Source organism: Haemaphysalis longicornis, unplaced genomic scaffold (genome assembly GCF_048455015.1).
Source record: "Haemaphysalis longicornis isolate Haplotype H1 unplaced genomic scaffold, Haemaphysalis longicornis Haplotype H1 scaffold_10, whole genome shotgun sequence".
NCBI lineage: Eukaryota > Metazoa > Arthropoda > Arachnida > Ixodida > Ixodidae > Haemaphysalis > Haemaphysalis longicornis.
In genome coordinates this window covers 112,210,015-112,227,303 of record NW_027526204.1, presented here as the reverse complement: position 1 = coordinate 112,227,303, position 17,289 = coordinate 112,210,015, and the positions used below count along the sequence as shown (strand labels likewise).

Here is a 17,289-nt window from a genome sequence, read left to right as displayed (position 1 = left end):
TATACATACACTTTTGGCAGAGTTAGTGAGTACACCCTATATGGAGGTAATTAGGAGCCATCCAGGGCGCTACGAAGGGTGTGCTCTCGGGGGTCAATTAAGGAGCAGGTGACGATCCGACATCATGCTACTCTAGAAAAACATTCCTTCGCTACCTATCTACAATGTAAAGGCGAAGCGCCAAGTGAATTTTTCTTGTCACTCAAATTAATCCGATGTCTTGAATTCAAATAAACGCTACAAAGTGTTTCCCGAAGACATTAAATTCGCAGTATTATTCAAATATATGTCATGAAAAAAGAGATACGGAGATAAACCGGGCTGTTGACAATGTTTAACATAACACTTCCTTTCTGAAAAAGGTCCTTATATAAAGGTATTTCCCGTCAGGTGTTTATTTCCAGCCCTTCGTGCGGGTTTGGCTCAAGGTTTCGGCGGTGTCGCGACTTCCCAAACACGCAACACTCGACTGCCGCTCATGCGCCATTGCCTCACTCGGTTGCGTGTGTTTACGTTCTGCAACGAAGCGATCACATTACGCCAGCGCCGAGCTCGTGCATCATCGGCTCCTCTCGGTCGTCGTCTTCACGCCACCGTCGTACGTGTCCTCGGCACCGGCACCCCTTTTTCGACACCGGCAAAAGCAATCGACGACGTTTCCAGCAATCGTGACGAAACAAAACTGCCACTATCTTCAGCCAGTCTGTATATACCCATACGCAGATGCTGTCTGCTTGTTTTCTTGTTCATCCCTTTTGGAAGCCATCAGCACGCATTGTTCTTTCCGTCGTTAACAGGAAAGCCTATTGCGTATGCTATACTCGTACACGGCGCGCCAGATCTTTAGCCCCTTTACTATAAGTACGCTCGAATCTATCCTCTGCATCCATGACTATGGCAGCGACGAATCGTCGGTTCTGGCGGTACCTCATTGCAACTGCTTCTATGCCTAACGATGGCGTTTTGACGGCATTATGGTGGGGTTAGCGGCTGCATACATTTGCTTGCTCTGTTGCAGATGACGTCGTAGACGCGCTTGCATGTCTGAGTGCACACGTCACAGCTTAACGTCGTTATACTACCGTGAGCAGCTCAAAAATAGAATGGGGTGCGTAAAAAAGGTTTTTAGTCACTGCGGTGTTCCGTGGCTTCCCTCTGGGGCACGCAGGTAATTGGCCGTGTGCGCTTAATTAGGATGCATGGATGGGCACCAGGCAGGGTGCTAGCAGTAAGGCGAGCTTACTTGGCCAACCGCTTTGTTGTTCTCCCTTCCTGACTCACTTTAGAAACCTTGCTTTCTCCTCTTCCGCCTCACGTCGTAAGCTAAACTTCCTACTAAGAGACGAGCTTGTTTGGAGACCGACTGGCAACATTACCGCTTTTTCTTCGAGTGGACGTCAGGACGGCACGCGGCGACCGCTTGATTACTCAATCGTTACTTTGCGTTGGTAATCGCCGTGCCGAGATAATGCTGAAGAGTTTTACCAGCCACACTCACAGATGTACAGAGGACTAGACGTCATCTGGCCATCTGTGAGCGTAGCTTCTAAGACACTTCTGACAGATGAAAGTCTCGTCCTCCCCTTTATGTTCCACCGCGTTTGGAACCAAGCGCTGATAGTGTTCCTTTCACCAAAGCTCGCCTTTTTAAAACCTGCTGTCTGTCTTGCAAGAAATATTTCTGTAGTTTGTCGTGTCTTCGCGTGTCGTACCGTCGTCTTGTCGTATTCTTGTCGTGTCGTGATTCTGATGTTATTTCGGGTGTTTTATACCTGTCCTGATTTTGATGTTCGGTCGTGCCGAATTCCTGTCTTGTCGTGATCCGGATGTTCCATCAGTAGTTACACAAGACGAACGTAAATGGAAGTTCTGTTGTTACTACAGGAATGTTTGTCGTTGAAAAAATTGACTTTGTCGTTACGACAGAAATGTGTGTCGTAACAACAGGTGTCTTTGTCGTGGCAACAGGACTTCTGCTATCACAACGAAGATTTTGTCGTACGACAGGCATTCTTGTTAGGTTTTTGCGGTATTCGTGTTTTGATTTTACACTGGGACGTCTGTCTGTCTGTCTGTCTGTCTGTCTGTCTGTCTGTCTGTCTGTCTCCTCGTCTGTCTGCTTGTCCGTCCGTTCATCCTGTCTGTCATGCGTTCTTCGACCATTCTTATTTCTTTCTGGGCCCCTCTTCTGGCAATTTCCCGCACGCTATAGTCTCGCTACACCAGACGGCACGCGCCAGCTCTCCATGCGTGAAACTGTTGCACGCACCGTCGTCTTCCTACCCTCGGCTCCAAGGCAGCGACGACGTCTGCGAGGCGCAGGGCTCTCTCAAAATGCAGCCCCAGAAGCCGAGAACAAAAGCACCGGGCGGCGACGGCGGCGACAGAAGCACGGTGGAGCGTTTTCGTTCTCCCGCCGTCTCTCGCCGCCGTGGTCCCGCTATGTCCCAACCAAATCCGGGCATTGTTTTCGAGGTCGCCGCTGTAATTTCGCCGTGCTCACTCGCCAGTGGCCGCCGCCGTACCTCGTCTCTCCCATTCGCCGGTCCCTTGGCTCGTGGAACTGCCGTGCACGGCTCGCTTTCACGCTCTTGTGAGAGACCGTTGTGCATTGCGAACGCACGCGCCTTCACAGTAGCCTCGCCTACAACAAAGCTCCCGTTATAGTGAATCTTGGGTCTGATACAGTGAATCTTCGACCTAATCGCGACGTGTTTGGTTAAGGGGGGGTTCCACTGTACGCTTCGTGTTCGCCGGACTGCGTCGGCTGTCCGTCTTGCTCGATCAAGCGAAGGTTTGTTTGGCGTTCTGCCTGGCGACGAAGGAGGTCGACCGTGCGGCTCTGTCTCTGCCGCTTCATGCGTTTCTTTTCCTAAGCGCATAGTTAGCTAGGTTGCGACGCCCCGCGCGGAGCTCGCCGAAGGTTACGAGCCGAGCGCTTCGCGCGCCTCCGAAACTAAGGCCTCGTAACGGAGGGGCCAATTTTCGCCTGTCACCGCGATGCCCGGATGATGGGTCCCGTTTCGCGTGGCGGCGTTTAACGGCTCTTTGTCCGGCCGCCCTCCCACGCGTCAGACGAAAGAAAGGACCAGAGGAGGTGGGCCGTGTGTACGCTTAGGGCGCGGTGAAAGGTGCGTATGAAGAACCGCCTGATCGACGTTCGCTGGCTGTGGCGCTGATGGGCGCTTTTCTTATCTTGCTGGAAGCAGTTCTGCGTGAGCTCGCATGCCCGCGAACTCTTCAGGCATTCAAATCGTTCTCGCATTTCACACCGATTCGGGCTTGCGGATCCCCGGCGCAAAGCTGACGGCTGGAGGCCGTACTTAGCGAAGTCGCTGACCATCTCAGCTAAGGTATTTACAGCAGGCTTAAGCGAAGTACTTGGAAAGCTTTACTAGGGGAAGCTTGGTTTTGAGTAATTGGAGACTACCTAAGCCACTTGACATTTGGGGATGAAATCGTTTCGTCCTTCGTTAGAACACGTGCAAATGATGCTTCCGAGACTGCACTCGGAACGCTTTGTCGTAGGGTTAGATATGAATACGAGTAAGTATAGAAGGTAACATTAGACATGCAGGAAGCGTCCCCTTTCGTGCAATAGTTGGAAGAATACAACTAAGTTGGGCAAGTTTTCAGTGGCGATCCAAACCGCGAGAAGGACATTGGGCGTAGAATTACTGTTGGACGGGAAACATTCTCAATGATAAGCTGTAGTACCCCCGGAGATGATGTAGGGAGAAGAAACTTAGGGCACCAGGTTGAGAGAAAATAGTACGACCCATCGGGATTGGAAAGAGGTATGATAGGAGTAACGCTTACGGAAAGGGCACACACACACACACACACACACACACACACACACACACACACACACACACACACACACACACACACACACACACACACACACACACACACACACACACACACACATATATATATATATAGGGAGCAGTGGAACTTTGAAGATGGTAGAGAACACAAGAAAAGAAAACTTTGAACAAGGTAAAAGCACGATTGTTACCAACGTTTCAGCAAAGAGTCTTGCTTTCGCCCTGACGAAAGCAAGACTCTTTGCTAAAACGTTGGCAACAATCGTGCTTTTACCTTGTTCAAAGTTTTCTTTTCTTATATATATATATATATATAGATAGAGAGAGAGAGAGATAGATAGATAGATAGATAGATAGATAGATAGATAGATAGATAGATAGATAGATAGATAGATAGATAGATAGATAGATAGATAGAGAGAGAGAGAGAGAGAGAGACAGAGAGAGAGAGAGAGAGAGAGAGTTGCAAGGAACAGTTTTTGGACAACGGGCAAATTTATGAAAAAAAAGACACACATCGAAAAAAAGGAATGGTTTTTAATGTTTCGACCGGGGGACCGGCCTTCTACTTGTGGTGAAAGAGACCTTCTTTCAGCCCTCGTGCCATGACTGTAAGTCTACGACGTAGGTAAGAACCCGCGATCTCCACTATAACTTTGTTGAGCGCAGTAAAAAAAACATAGGACGAGGGATACAAGAACGAGCGCTCGCTCGTCCAACTCGCTCGTACCCACGTTTTAAAACGCGATCTCCAGTAGTCGGAGTGGCGCTGGCTACCACCCCCAAGTGCAGGAAAAGCAATTGTCTTGACATAAATACCTGAGAAAGGTGAGGGGAGCACAGCCCCGCCGGTAGCGTAGTGGTCTTCGCACCAGACGCGCATTCTGGAGGTCGTGGGTTCGGATCCCACCCGGCGGGCATTTTTCCCCACTTTCTTTCTGTCTTTCCAAATTCTTTATCTGTTTCAATGACCTACCACATCCTCCCGTTTCCTTTCCGAGGTTTTCTATATATATATATATATATATATATATATATATATATATATACAGAAAGAAATGCCGGCAGTCTACAACGCCAAAGAAGGCATAGGGGAATCGTTAGACTATTTTCTACCGTTAGTGACGTTACATTATATTTTTTATTATTAATTACGTGAGAAAGAAAGAAAGAAAAACACGCGCCCAGAGTGGGGCCCGAGCCCACGCCTTTCGATTAGATCTCGAATGCCTTACCAATTCGGCTATCTGGGCGACTGTGTTCTCCTTCACTTTCTGGGGTACTTATATTTACTGCAACTACAAACGTGTGGTGCTGGCTACCACCCTCAAGCGTCAAATACAGTTGTAGTAAATATAAATACCCCAGAAAGTGAAGGAGAACGCAGTCGCCCAGATAGCCGAATTGGTAAGGCATTCGAGATCTAATCGAAAGGCGTGGGCTCGGTCCCCACTCTGGGCGCGTGTTTTTCTTTCTTTCTTTCTCACGTAATTAATAATAAAAAATATAATGTAACGTCACTAACGGTAAAAAATAGTCTAACGATTCCCCTATGCCTTCTTTGGCGTTGTAGACTGCCTGCATGTGTTTCTGTATATATATATATATATATATATATATATATATATATATATATATATATATATATATATATATATATATATATATATATAGAATGACCGAAAAAGAAGAGAAAAAGCGTTTATGAAGAGAAGGAAAGTGTGCAGGGTGACCAATCGCGCTATGAGTGACCTCAGCGCACGCCGCACTGTCCGTCGGCGTCAACGCTCTCGCTCGCTCGCGCCGCATGATGTTGCGGCAGTCCGTCGCAAATGGCCCTTCGCCTTTTGCATGCGGCGTGCACTGCGAGCGCGTGTGACGCAAGGGAAGCGGGATGGGGCCCACGGGGGCGAGCAGGCGGGCTGCGGGGTGCGAGGCGGAACCAAGGTCGGCTCGTCGTCGGCCGCTTCTTTGGCGCCTGCCTGTGACCACCACGCGCGGACACACAAACACAAAGTGCGCGTCTTGTTCGTTTCTTCTTCTCCTTCCTTCTGTCGGCCTTTCGGTTCTTGTCTTAGCACGGAATGCCATTGTGCGCGCCAGCAGCCGGACGCTGACCACAATGCGATTCGCGCGAGGAGCCTCACCGCCGAAGAGGCCCGCTGTCTTGGAAGCGGCGGGTTTGTGCTTTAACCGAGGGTGGGAAGATGGCGTCGCGCACGGCAATAGGATGGGGTTCCTTTTATGCGGAGAACGCGGTATGCGCACGGCTCTGAGTGAAAAAAGGAACAGCGGTTGGTAAGAAGTCATTTGACATTATTAACGGGAAAAAAAATTCCTTGGCACACTTATTCTGCTTACCTGCTGTGAAGCCGAAAGCATTTGACTTCAAGATATCGCATAATATCGTTAAAAAATATTACATGGGCCATGTGGAGGGTGGGGCGGGGGGGGGGGGGGGGCAGGGGCAGTGCGAGTGTTGTCTCCCAAGCGCTCCTGTTGGCTACTGTCTGTCTTCCAAGGCCACGGGGCGGTGCTTCTTGACCACCGCTCCCGAGCTCCGTTTAGTTCTGATTGGACCCGTACGTTTACGTACACACATTGATACCGGGCGTCTAAGTTAACGAACAATGCTTCCAGCATTGGAAAACACTAGCAGTGCACTTAGTTGCTCAATGTTTGTAATTACACAATTTAAGCTGATGAATAAGATAAAAACATGCATTGGAAATGTCACTAATGCGACATATAGTTAATTCTACGGCGGAAATTGTGCCGAATACGCATATTTTTCTTCTTTCAAAGACACAGCAACGAAAATATTTACCGATCAACACCATCCTCATGAACAGCCCACTTGATTCACTGCAGGACAGAAGCCTCTATTCTCTCACTGACCTCCAACCATGATCGTCGGCGGGGGGGGGGGGGGGGGGAAAGGGAGGGGGCGCAGAAGGGGCACCTCCCCCCCCTCCCCCAAGCCACACCAGCTCAATTTTTCTTCCCCACGCCATTTCCCTCTTCCCCACAATGCAACGGGTGTTCCCCCCCTCTAGACGAAATCCTGACCCCGCTCATGCCTCCAATTGCTCCTGTCCTGCACTGCTTGAGTCCAATCTTTTGCCGCCGAATTTCCGTATTTCATATCTCCATCGTGTTAATAGCCTTCTGTTTCTTCTCGACTCGTCTCTCAGTATCTACTCTGTTGCCTTGGTGGTTCACCGGTTGTCGTTTCGGCTAACTACGTGGCTGCAGCCGTAGACCATTCCCTTGAGAGCCTTATCAACTCCCTCTTTAGGTGGGACATCGCCAGAAAAGCTTGCACGCTTTGTAGCTGCCTTTGGTCTGACGTCACATGTGTATAGCCTGGTGTGGAATCGTTCTGTTATTTATATTACTTCGTCTATGCTGTGCGTTATGTTGCCCCGTTCGTCTCTGATTGCGAACATTTCGTTTTTGCTTATATGGTGGTGGTGGTTGTTGTGTGGGATCAGGCGGGGTTAGCCTGGCTGGATATGCCGGAGGCTGATAGCTCGCCTCCTCTTGGTTGTTTTTAAGCTTCCTCCTACTTCTAGAAATGGACGTTGGCAGGGCATGTAATGCGAAGGCAAGATAACCGTTGGTCATTAAGGGTAACAGGGTGGATCCCTAGAGAAGGCAAGCGGTGCAGGGGGCGGCAGAAAGTTAGATGAGCAGATGAGGTCAAGAAGTTTGCGGGGATAAATTGTTCACAGTTGGCACAGGACCGAGATAATTGGAGAATAATGGGGGAGGCCTTTGCCCTGCAGTGGGCGTAGATTGGCTGGTGATGGTGGTGATGATGATGATGATGATTTCCAGCATTTCCTCGATTACGGCCACGTTGCATGTACGAATGTCGTTTATTTTTCTTCTGTTAATCAGTTCCGACAGATATGCTAAATCAATTTGGTTCACCGTACTTGACATTTTCATGTTCTGACGTTTCGCAATGAGCTCCTTGGTTTTATGACATAGTTTTTTTGTTAGTTTCCTATATGCTGCTTCTCCCATAGCTACTGCCGATTCTGTATTCCCATTATTAGGTTGTCATTGAGCCTGGCTAGACTATCCTCGTTCTCTTTGTTTGGAAGATCGAGTTTGTTTTGAAGTATTCTGCGTCCTGTCTCTGACTGACTTCAGGCTGGGTTGCTTACGTTTCACGAATTTTCTTCTATCTCTTTTGAGATTCAGCCTTTATTTGCATCTAACCATTCTATGATCGCTGCTTCGAATCTTGCCTAGCACCTCTACGGCCTGCGCAGTATCTGGGTTGCCCATAAAATGAAGTCAATTTCATTTTTCTGTTGAACCGTTGGGGCTCTTCCATGTCCATTTTCCATATTTTGTTTGCAGAAGAATGTGTTCATCGACCTCAGGTTATTTGTCTCTACAAATCCCACCACTGTATCCGATCGACTGTTGCAAGTGCCCTATTCCAGTGTTTCCCACTGACTTTTAGCGGGAAATATTGTCCAGCCTGTTGTGCCAGAGCGCCTGGCCCAAAGGCGTTGCACGAGGCGACGCGCCGACAGCGAGGCTGAGTCACGCCTCTCCCTTTGTCGCTGCGGCGCGGCCGAATCCTGCATCTCGAAACGCTGCGGCGCGGCCGACTCCTGCATCTCGAAACGCTGCGGCGCGGCCGATTCCCTCAGCGGAGAACGACCCAAACAAGGGCATGTCGCTACGCCCGGAGGCGAGGTCACGGAGACGGCGGCGGCATCGCTCTCCCTTTCCCCATTGGCGGCGCAGCTGACTCACCGCTTCGCTACCATTCGTCGGAATTCAAACTTCAGGCAGCGAGAGCCCTGATTGGAGCATTTCGAACTTCTTGGGGCCACAACGAACTCCCGGGCTATAAAAGAAGCCCGGAGGCTCTCATCGTCGGCTTTCCTCGGCGGCTTCTCTCCGGCACCAGTCTGATAAAGGCGTGGGTTCGAATCCCACCGCTGCCACCACTGTTGGGAAATGACGATCCCAGGGCGGTCGCCAAGGTTGTGACTCGCATGCAGCTCGTCACCGAAGTTGAGAATCAGCCATCCCGACGCTGTCTCCGCTGTTGCGACTGGCCACCCGAGCGCAGTGACCGGTGTAGCGATGTTGCCTTGCTCCGTCCGCTATCGACGCGGCGCAGAGCAGAGCGAAGAAGTTATCGAGGCCTATCAGTCAAACAGTCAGTGTCACATAGGTTGCGCCGAAGTGACGTATCTAGCGCATGTGGCGGTGGTAGCGCGGCCGACGCAGACCGTCGGAAATCGAAGTGGCCGCAGTCGTAAGCTATCGCCGACCAACGACTAAGTCAGAGATAAGGGCTTATTTGGGTTTGACTAGATATTGTCAGACTCGTGTGAAAGATTACTCCACACTGGCTAGACCGTTAGTGATGCTCTTATAACGAGTGAGCCAGTTAAGGTGAAAAGGGCACAAAGTAGGAGGACGCGTTTTAAGCGCTGAAACGAGCCTTGAGCCAGGAGCCAGTTCTAACGGTCCCCGACTTTTCAAAAGGTTCGTTATTCAGTGCGATCGAGCGATTGTGGCATGGAAGTTGTACTATGCCCAGAGGATGCGAACGGCCGGGAACGACCAGTTTGTAAGTCGCAAGCTAACTTGTCGGGGAGAGGCTTACAGTAATTCCGGAAAGGAATGTGGCTGCATCGTGTCGGCAGTGCAGAAGTTTGCGTGCTATGTAGCCGGAAACGCTAACTCAGACGCACTAAGCCGTGCGTTCTAAGTAAGGCTGCGTTCATCCTCCCCGTGTCTTTCGTTTCGTTTCCTCGTGAGTAGATTTTAGCGTAGCAGGTAGGTGGGAGCAAAATTATTGCCCTCATTTGCTGCCTCAGTCGATTATTTCCGCACCGCGTGATTTCAAGTAATCAACTTTAGTTAAGATCACTTAATGTCGTGTGTAGCGTTTGACACTTAGTGTGAGTTCTTCTTTTAAGAGTTTTACGTCCCGCATGGGTCACTTGGTGTAGAGGGTCCAAATTTGGGGATAGACACTTAGCTAGGAGAATTTGTCACATTTTAGTCTGGTGTTCTGACAGAGGACAAAGGGTGCTTGCTTGCGCTGGGTGTTGCCTGTTGTCGGTCGGTTCTTTGCAAGCTCCAGAACGATAAGCAACCGGTGCTGAGGACAGACCGGAAGAGCCGGACGAAGCTGGTCGAGACACCTGGGCAGCACGGCGAGGTACCTGTGATCCAGACCTGGCAGGTGGTACCTGTTCAAGGAGAGGGACCTGGTGGAGTCGCCCTTTTCCTGGGGCACTGGAGGTGTACCTGGATGAGCCTGGCGAACGAGCGCGCCCAGCATCCGAGCCACGTGGAGGCAGCTCGTCTTCACGGCGCATTGTCTGGCGGCGGGGGTGCTGTTGTGCCAGAGCGCCTGGCCCAAAGGCGTTGCACGAGGCGACGCGCCGACAGCGAGGCTGAGTCACGCCTCTCCCTTTGTCGCTGCGGCGCGGCCGAATCCTGCATCTCGAAACGCTGCGGCGCGGCCGACTCCTGCATCTCGAAACGCTGCGGCGCGGCCGATTCCCTCAGCGGAGAACGACCCAAACAAGGGCATGTCGCTACGCCCGGAGGCGAGGTCACGGAGACGGCGGCGGCATCGCTCTCCCTTTCCCCATTGGCGGCGCAGCTGACTCACCGCTTCGCTACCATTCGTCGGAATTCAAACTTCAGGCAGCGAGAGCCCTGATTGGAGCATTTCGAACTTCTTGGGGCCACAACGAACTCCCGGGCTATAAAAGAAGCCCGGAGGCTCTCATCGTCGGCTTTCCTCGGCGGCTTCTCTCCGGCACCAGTCTCTTCGGAAGCACCGAGTGAAAGGGGTGCTGTCGCCTTTGTGCGAGTTTGTAACGTTTGCTTACCTTGTACATACTGTATATGAATGTTACTTCAAGTTTTCGTCGGCTCGATAACTTCTTCGCTCTGCTCTGCGCCGCGTCGATAGCGGACGGAGCAAGGCAACATCGCTACACCGGTCACTGCGCTCGGGTGGCCAGTCGCAACAGCGGAGACAGCGTCGGGATGGCTGATTCTCAACTTCGGTGACGAGCTGGATGCGAGTCACAACCTTGGCGACCGCCCTGGGATCGTCATTTCCCAACAAGCCTTAGTGGAAGCACTAAGGCTGGACGGCCTCAGTAATTTCATTGCTACAAAATTTCCGCCGTCGGCTTTACTACTTTCACTGCCCCAACCTTTTCTCTGTCGGCTGCCTTATAACTACTTTCACTGCCCCCGTATTTCCGCAGTCGGCTGGGCAATAGCCTTAGTACTTTCACTGCTCCAGAATTTCAGCCATTAATACTTTCACTGTCCCAAAATTGTCGCCATTGGCTGGACTATAGCTTTTCTATTTTCAGTGCACCAAAATTTCCTCTGTCGACTGCACTACGGCCTTACTACTTTTACTGCCCAAAAATTTCCTCAGTCTTCTGGACTACAGTATAGTCTAGACGACTGCGGAAATGTAGGGCCAGTTAGAGTAGTGAGCATATTATGCTTACTGGCACAAAATTTACGCAATCGGCTGGACGCACCTTCATTGTCTTACTACTTTCACTGGCCCAAAATTCCCTCTGTCGTCTGGACTATAGGATTAGTACTTCCATCTTCCCAAAATTTCCGCAGTCGGCTGGATTATAGGCTCACTTCTTTTACTGTCCCGAAATTTTCAGCGTCTGCTGGATTAAACTTTCTAGTTTCTACTGGTCCAAAATTTCCTCTGTCGGCGTGAATATAGCCTTACTACTTTCACTGCGCCCAATTTCTGGCGTATAGCCAGAAATTGGGGGCAGTCTACATGGTGCGAATTTCGCCTGCGAATTCGCATCAGTGGCGCCGTTCGATCGTGGGGCAGAACGATCAACTCTCGTTGCTGTGGCAAGTGCCAAATGTCTGGAACACCCGAAATTCTCCTGTGAACGTCGCTTGGCCTTTGGCAAGTTGTCGCAGCAGTGCAAAAAAAAAAGCAAAAAAATTGTTTGGCCGCACGAGCGGCGCCGCAGCTGCGAATCCGCATGCGAAATTCGCACCATGTGCTTTACTACCTTCGCTGGACCAAAATGTCCGCCGTCGGCTGGACTATCGCCCTAATGTTTTTATTGCCCAAAAATGTTTTCCGTCGGCTGGACTATAGCCGTACTACTTTCACTATCCCAGAATTTCCGCAGTCGGCCGGGCTACTACTTTCACTGGCCAAGAATTTCTGGCCTGAGCTGGACAATATTTAGCCTCAGCACTTTCGCTGGAACGAAATGTCCGCCGTCGGCTAGACCTTAGCCTTAGTTCTTCCACTGCTCTAAAGTTTCCGTCGTCGGCTGGATTGTAGCTTTACTACTTTCACCAGTGCGAAATTTACGCCGTCCGCTGGACTATAGCCTTTCTAATTTAACTGGCCCAGAATTTCAGAGGTCGGATAGCGTATAAATTTACTACTTTCTCTAAACCAAAATTACCGCAGTCCCAGTATATTTGCCGTCGGCTCGTTGACTCATCAATGCAAAATTCCCACCGTCGGTGCACTATAGCGTTAATACTTTCACTGGTACAAAAGGTACAATGGCATACGATAACAAATTTTCCATAAAAATCCTTTCAAGGAATAAAAAAATCAGTGTTGCTGGCACTGAAACCCAGGTCTGGAATGCGACATATTGCTGTACCTCCCTGCCATAGAGCTTATTGCCAGGTCGTTTTAGTAGACGCTGAAAAAAACTGGGTACACTTCTAGAACGCACATTGTCTGTTCTATGTGCCTTTGATAGATTAGAAGCGTGCGCATAAAATAACCTTCCATTTCTCTCTATCCATTGCTGACTGGCGTTCATAGTATCTGCCTGTTGTCGCTTCGCTGCTTGCAACGTTCTTTCAATTTGCCTGATTTTTTCTTCAGATGCTGCCTTCCGAGAAGTACACTATGGAGAAGACAGGGGTTTCTCTTCCCATGCTAAGCTATCCAGCTTCCGTGCCTGTAGTGTCCCCCGGAACAAGTCTCAAACGCTGCTTGCTGCCACCGGAGCAACACATCACATCGAAGCAGGGCTCATTCATACGCTTTGCTTCAGTCCTGGTAAATAAAGCATTTTCCTGGACAAATCCTGCCTCTTCTGCGGCACCTGAGCTGGCTGGCTATGCCAGCTGCAGCACGGTGTCGTTGCATGTATGAAAAACACCTGCCTTCCGTGCCTTCCGCAGTATGAAATAGAAATTGTAGAAGAACATTGCCTTTACAGAAGGTCCATTAGGGAGATCAAAAATTTCTCTCTCTAAATGAATCACTGCTCACTGGAGAGAGAGAGAGAGAGAAAGAGAGAGAGAGAGAGAGAGAGAGACTATAAGCTTTTATAACGAGTAAGCACTGATGTCGGTACGCCCGCGGCTGTACCAGTCCTCACCACTAGTCGGCGCTGGGATGCAAGGTCGGAGCTGGACTGCTGGCCGGGTGACCCGCACGGATTACAAGTTAGGGATGGTTTGTGTTGGCCCTTCCATACCAAGTGGCAGAGAGTGCGCGGCAGGAGCAGAATTTCCAGGTAAAAGAATAAGCAGTCGCTTTTATGGCGGGAGGGAGGGTGCCATGAGGCTTGGAAAATGGAGCCAGGAAGGAAGGAAGGAACAGTACAGGAACGTCAGGGCGGTTAACCAGGATACTGTCCGGTTGGCTACCCTACTCAGGGGGGGGGGGGGGATACGGGAAATGAAAGGGAAAGAAAGGACAGCGGTACATCATAAATGAGAAAATTACAGGAAAAAAATTAGGAAAAACACAAAGGCGTGACCCTGGCAACTACAAAGGCGGTACAAAGGATGCACACAAAACCAGAAAATGCACAAAACTAAGGCGGTACACTGATAAAATTGGCGAGCTAAGGGCACTGCACTGTAGTAATGTCCCTAAAGTCATTCAGACTGGCCCGTGTCCTTCAAAAAGCGAAGTAAGGCTTTTGTAGCCTTTTCGGCCTGTGACGGACAAAGCCTATGACACAAACAGGAACGCCTCACTAGAGCCAAGCGCTGCCATCCGTACTATGAGTTTCTCGGGGAATCTGTTAACGAACAGGGGTTTATTAAACGTCTATGCAGTGCCACGCATTCCTTCCCGGGTCCTCCCTAGGAAGCACTGGTTTCGCACCCACTGCACCTTCACTGCACTACACTAACTTCTAAAGTGGGTGACATCAACACCAGTAGCTGTCAGGCGCTTGCTAGGTGCTTGTGATAAATATGTGTCAGTTCTGAACTGGCCCGTATTGTATGCACCTAAGTATATCCAATGGTTCATCTCCAACTGTACAGCTATATTCGTTGGATCAACTGCTAAAATAGAGACCGCCGTTTTACCTTCATGAATTTGAAGTATAGTCTGTGGTCCCACTTGTAGCCACCTGTGTTCTAGAGCCCACAAAGTCCTTCTTCAAGTCACGGAAGTTTTAATGGAAAAGTTTCTAATTCAATTGCCAGCCCCCTTTTTTTTTCTCAACCGGGGTGGAATATCGGCTGCATGCAATTTTACCGGAAACAGTTCTAAAATGTTTAGATTTTTCAAGTGACGGTTTTTCGCTATATTAGCTTCGAGGTTGCTTTAGGTGCAGTGTGCACCCGCGCATCATGTTTGTGCTTGCACCATGCAGGAAGTTCCGCTTCTGTACCGTTTTGGAAATGGAACGTGGCAGTAGCAGATGCACGATGCATAATAATTTGCACTCCTGCGAAGATTTCCGCCTTTGCTTTTACATTTTACTCTTAAGTTGGCTTTGCTGCAGTGCGCTTCCGTTGCATCACCTCTTACGCAGTGCTTTTGGGGCCACAGGCCAGTGAAGGTAACGACGCACGAATAGGATACAGGTAGGTTGCGTATCCTTTTTATCCGCGTGTATGCTTGCCCCAAAGCGTGCTTCTGAAGCAAAATTGCCTTGCCGTGTTGCCTTTCATTTCGATGGCCTCCCACAGAATTGTGTGGTGTCACCTTTTCTATAGGTGATGATGATGATGATGATGATGATGATGATTTCTATTGGCTTCCCCTTTGTATCGGGGTGATGACATGTCATCTTACCAAAAAGGACTAATATAAATATGTTTTACACTTTTGGTTCAATACTAGCACTGCTTAGGGCAGGCACAAAAAGCTTATTAGGCACAAAATACTTTTTTTTCTGTTACAGGTGGTAACTGTCCTAGGCAATATTCCCCTCTCTGCTTTTCGTCCACCAGCATTCTAATCTTCCTTTCGTCCCCTCGACAGCCTTGAAGTTAACTTCCTCTGTGATACCCTTAAATCCTGGGGCTTCTGGAAGCCCAATATTCCCTTCATGTAGATTTGGATGGATACCCTCACATTCTAACACTATGTGCCGCATAGTTTCTGTTTCTTTTCTGCAGACCACGCATACCCCATCATTTTGTGAATACTTCCCCACAAAACTCTTAGTACGCAGGCAACCTGCTCTAGCCTCAAAAAGCAAAGCACTGCCCTGGGAATTATCGTAGAAATTTTCCTTTCTGATGTTCATCTTCTCAGCCCTGTACATCTCTAACGACGTTTTAGCTTCCATTTTTTCCCTCCATTTATTCGTTTCAATCTGCCTTGCCTCTTTTTTGGTTACCTTGGCTCTTTTGGATTCCCCACTGTTCTTTCCGTATTTCATCGTTAGCCTTCTAGCCTTTCTTAACCACTGCGTGTCCACGCTTTTCAAGTATAGATACCTAAAAACCTTAGTTACCCACCTTCGTTGATCCATTGCCCTCAACCTCATCTCAAAGCATATTTTACTCTGAGTTTCTCTAACTCCAAACGACGCCCAGCCCATATCTCTTTGAACTGCTTCGTTAGTTGTTTTTCCATGCGCGCCTAAGGCCAAACGTCCTACCATTCTCTGGTTTACTTCAAGGCCTGATAGAACGTCTGATTTTAAGCAGAGTACAGCATTCGCAAACGTGAGACCCGGAACCATTACTCCTTTCCACATTCCTCTTACTACTTCATATTTGTTATACCCCCACAGAGCTCTATGCTTCATTATTGCAGCGTTTCGCTTTCCCTTAACCTTAAGTTTCTCCTCGTGAGTACTTAAGTAGTTATCCCCTTCGTTTATCCACACTCCCAAATATTTATATTCTTTCACTCTAGGTAATTCGCCTTGCTGGATAGACACTACGTCGGTGGTAGCGTCATTGAAAACCATTATTTCTGATTTTTCTGCACTGAAATTTAATCCGAGGTCAGTGGCTTCTTGGCCGCAAATATTTATTAGCCGCTACATATCGGTTTGGTTATCAGCTAAAAGAACAATGTCGTCTGCGTATAACATTCCCGGAATATGCTGTTGTACCACTTCGCCTTGCAGCATATGCACCACTTCGCCTTGCAGCAGGGACCTGGATGGTTGGCGCCACCACTCGGCGCTACCCTCGTCAGTGGAATGAGCCAGTGCATTGGTCTACGCAGCCTTCCGTTATTTTTGCCGGGTTTGCTTCGATGCTTTGAATGTTTTGGTGGTGTTGTGAGCGGATACGTGCGGTGAAACGATGTCTAGACAGATGTGTAGGGTTCTTAGATGCAATAACGGCTACGCAAACTTGTCGGACGCTTCTTAAATTGGGTATGGGCTACAATGACGAGCGTTGTTTGCAGCGGTCTACGCTTGGCTCCCCCAGATCTGAGTACGAATAAAACTGCTATTATTAGTATTCATTTTTTTCTTAAATGCATCAACGGCTACGTAAAGTTACTGGATGCTTTTAAGATTGGGAACGGGCTACATTGACATGAGCACCTCTTTGGAGCGCTCTGCACCTCGCTCCGCGGTATCTGAGTAGGAATAAAACTATTATTATTAGTATCCATTTATACCACTTTAAATTATCGTCACTGGTTTGAATGACTACGGTTCCCACGCCAACCTTAGCGGTGGGATACCTCGATACATGGGATTTGAATAGAAAGGCAGTTACGTACGAGATATATGGAAACGTCGCGGAAGTTTACACTTTCTTTCTGCAACAGTGAGCTTTGTGCCTTCGGTTTTCTTGAGTGACAGCATGGGAGCCTGAGAGCTGAAGCGGAACTCCCCCGTTAGTAGTCGTCATTTTGTCAAGAGCCAGTTATTCAACCAGCCAATAGCCAAAGCTACAAACCATCCATCCTCCCGTTCCCCTTTTACCACCTGTTTGGAATAAAGGCTGGCACCGATAGTAAAAAAATGTGGCAGTGTTAGCTTCAGCCCGTGTTTTTGTATCAATTGCTTAAGTATGCCTGGCCGAGTACCTAAAATCGTGTAATGCCTTGTGGAGAAACCAAAAACGCGCGACTAGCCTCAAATAGGGGTGCATCAGCCCGAGTCCTCCATCGCAGGCGCATTTCCGACGCGCTGGGAGCAGTTAAGGTTTGAAGAGGGGTCGTGGAAGTGCAAAAATTAAACAAAAAAATCAT

The 17,289-nt window shown here is 49.1% G+C and overlaps 1 non-coding gene across 1 annotated transcript; it reads left to right on the top strand.

The window, feature by feature from the left end:
* Positions 1–4,678: 4,678 nt before the first annotated feature.
* Trnaa-cgc (transfer RNA alanine (anticodon CGC)) lies at positions 4,679–4,751 on the top strand. Its single transcript has one exon. It is a non-coding gene; the product is annotated as a tRNA-Ala (tRNA).
* Positions 4,752–17,289: the final 12,538 nt, after the last annotated feature.